The 3,549-nt window shown below is 40.7% G+C and overlaps 1 long non-coding RNA gene across 1 annotated transcript; it reads right to left on the bottom strand.

The window, feature by feature from the left end:
- LOC146872789 (uncharacterized) lies at positions 1-2,384 on the bottom strand. Its single transcript, XR_014982543.1, has 2 exons — positions 1,397-2,384; positions 1-989 (listed from the first exon to the last, which is right to left on the bottom strand). It is a non-coding gene; the product is annotated as an uncharacterized LOC146872789 (long non-coding RNA).
- Positions 2,385-3,549: the final 1,165 nt, after the last annotated feature.

Genomic DNA, 3,549 nt, shown 5'->3' with positions numbered 1-3,549 from the left:
TAATCGAACAAAGCCTAATATTTAAAGAAACAATATATCTATTTTCATATCTTCAAGATTTTTAATAAAAAAGAACAACAATAAGAGGCACGCGGAAAGTGTATCAGCGCAGTATAGAGAGAACGATTGTTGAAAAATAAGTAGGACATAAAGGAAAAGACAATGGTTGAGTATCGTCATGGAATAATGGATGAAATTATGCAAAATATGTCGGATAAAAAAGCAGGAAAAGAAATTAATTTAAGAATGAAAAAGAGGAGATAGAGGAGGCTAGACGAGAACGACCATGATCGTGACTGTGGTAGGCATCGACATTGTGTAGAATTGGACTGCGACTGGCCGAGAATATATGTAACACACCAACCGTCGTTGGTAGCAGTGATGTTGCCAGTGATGGTAATTTCAACAGCAATAGTAGTAGCAACAGTAACAGTAGCAGTAGTAACAATAATAGTAATAGTAGAAGTAGTAGTAGTAGTAGTAGTAGTAGCAGCAGTAGTATTAGTAATAGCAATAGTAGTAGTAGTGATGGTGGTAGTAGCAGTAGTAGTAATATGCTTGGTCCAGGATGGATGCTGTGAGTAGGGGGAGGTTGCCAAGCAACGTCCGTCCAACCCTAAGCTCTCCCCACTTCTCTCATTTCGTGCTCGACGACTCGGTCGATACAACCGGCCGTTTTCGTCGTACACCCGGGAATTCCCCAATTTCCATTACGGGGGTTCGTACTTTAAGTCCGACCTCCATCCCCTTTTTCTCTCTTCCATCCTACACTCATGTCCGATGGGACACTTAAAACGATTGCGAGCTCGCCTCTTTTCTAGCTCTCTTTTCTTCTACTTCTTTTCTACTTTTTCTTCGTAATCTTCTGTTTCTTTTTCTTTCCCTTCGTTCTCGTCGTTCTCCAATACCATCAATGACTCTGCCACCAATGGAGTAGTTCTAGCAGTTACTATCAAAGTGCCACTCCGTGCCAGGAGATACGCATTATCCTTAAAAAAAAAAAAATAATAGGAGAGGCTGTGTTACTCTCTCGAGAGAAGAGATACGGACTGGGATCTCTTCCACCGTCAATTCACTTCTTTCTTTCTTTCATAAAAAAAAACCTATAAGATTCTTCTAACTCTTATTTTTCCCTCGTCCGCGAAACGTACTTACGTTCGATCGTTGTCGAATAGATAATGCATTTTTATATTATAGAAATGCGCTAAAAGACGACGTAATATTTTTACCTACGATTATATTATAGAAAACGTAATTGCAAGTTTCGTTCGTTACATGATTCGTTATAATTTAGAGTGGAATTTAATAAGGGCAAACAAATATAATGATACAAATATATGACGATCTATTAAAAGAAAAAGAAATGAGTTAAGATATATGAAAAATGTTCACTCACCTTTCCAACTTTTCTTTCTTTCCGACATTTCTTTAATGTTTTCTGCATAATTTGTGAATCGGTAAGAAATAAAGAGAATGAAGATAAAGATATTTACGGATAGAACGAAGAAGGACGAACGGCGAATAGTGAGTACTGACCTCGCTTAACGGGAAGAAGGAAGAAAAGGATATGGCAATGAATCGGCGTGTTCTCGACGAGAACCTTCGAGCTTTCTTCCAAGTCACTAACATTGACAAGGCTTCTTCGAGGCGACACACCAATTGGACAGAGACAATGTTGATTTTGGTCCGCTCTTGGCATTCACCGCGTGCCTTATGAATTTTGAAAAGTTGGCACATGGAAGCCCGCAGTGAACGCAAGGAGCACAGACTCACGAATCTTCTCTCTTATTTATTTTTTTTTTTCACTCGGCTTTCGATCATGCTGACGTCGAAGATGCACTCTTGTCTTAAACTTGTCCGAAGGATCGCACAGAGACATGTTCCTAAAAAGTACACTCGAAAAAGAAAAACGTCAATATATCAATCGGATTAAGTTATTCGTTCGACATTATCCCGACGAGTATCGCAATGTTTTTCGATGCTTTCCGAATTCGATAGGTTTCTTCGATCTTTGCAATTCCAGATAACAACACGAATCACGTTCGTATAATTTCATTCTAATGGCGAATTAATCAATGAATTCTTTTCAAAGTTACACCTTAATTACTTTCACACCGATTCCCAACAATAACAATTACGAACACGATTCGAGATAACCCACCAGTTTTATTTTATTTTATTTTATTTATTCTTCGCGGATAATCGAATTCGATCTCGAAGCACGTAATTTTCACGAAAATGACAGCGAACTACAAACGCGCACTTCTCCACTCTCGACACTCCGAAGCGATCGTTTCGTTGACGTTATATCGAAGTTCCGCACGACACATTGATTCTTTCCGTGATAAGCGAGCGAATCGACAAATTTACGCGCGCGCGTGCAATCTTAGAGTAATTAGTATAACAGAGATAGAGAAGTAGGTGAAACATAATGAAAAGTAGAAAAAAGAATTATAAAACAATGTAAAGAGAAAGAGAGAGAAGAGAGAGCGAGAGAGAAAGAGAGAGGAACGGGGGAGAGAGAGAAAGAGAGAGAGCGAGAGAGAGAGAGAGAGAGAGAGAGAGAGAGAGAGAGAAAGAGAAAGCTACGTTTTACGATGAGCGTCGCAATGTGAACTGAGCTTGATGAGCGGTCGATCTATACTATGCAACGATATCGTACACGCTCACCCTTGTGGACCCATGATCAGGGGTGTAGCGATGACATTGGAGGGGATGGGGGTCGTCGGTCCCACCATAACTTATTGCTTATTTCGCGGAGGGTGTTCGACCCCGTGCTATCCTGGCCCGGGGTTTAGGGGTGATTTGAGAAAGGGAAGGAGATGTGGAGAGAGAAAGAAGAGGGTGGGAGCAGCTGACGTTGGGGTTCTATTGTCTGTAGATATTCGCATAATCAAGAAGTCCACCCTCCTCTACAGTTTTCAGACGATCTAAAAAAGGAACATATGGGATACCATAACTAATATTGCCGATGACTCTGATCGATGATTTCGAGTTCGACATAGATTATCTATGCTTTTCAATTGAATTAAATCAAAAACAAACACATAAGGGGGCGGTAGGATTTTTATAAAAAAATCTTTATGATCGTAATAGACAATAATATAAAAATGATTCGATCGGTGTCAAAAATAAATAAATCAAAATATCTTTTTCTTTGATACAAAAGGGATGAATCTTTTAAAGGGATCCGAGAAGAAAGATCGGTTCAGAATGTAGAATCTACTCGAAAACAAGGTATTTCAACTGAAAAGTTAATTCGGAAAAAGGAGGGGGAAGAGAGAGAGAGAGGGAGAGGGAGAGAAACGGAATGAGAAGGACGGTGGTGGCAATGACGTTGGAAGGGATGAGTAGAGTGGATGGGCTCTACGACACAAAGGAACATTCCCTCGACGGGCCGGAACTTCGTCTGCCCAGAACTGTGGGTCACGGTTACTTCTAGGAGGCGTTACGTCCATCGATTTAAACTCTCGTCTGTTCTACCCTTCACCCCATACCACTCCAGTTCTAGTCTCAGCCCCAGCCCCAGCCCCTCTCCCGCTCACCCTT

Source organism: Vespa mandarinia, chromosome 9 (genome assembly GCF_050613455.1).
Source record: "Vespa mandarinia isolate Hongniang chromosome 9, ASM5061345v1, whole genome shotgun sequence".
Taxonomy (NCBI): domain Eukaryota; kingdom Metazoa; phylum Arthropoda; class Insecta; order Hymenoptera; family Vespidae; genus Vespa; species Vespa mandarinia.
This window is presented reverse-complemented; position numbering and strand designations above follow the sequence as displayed.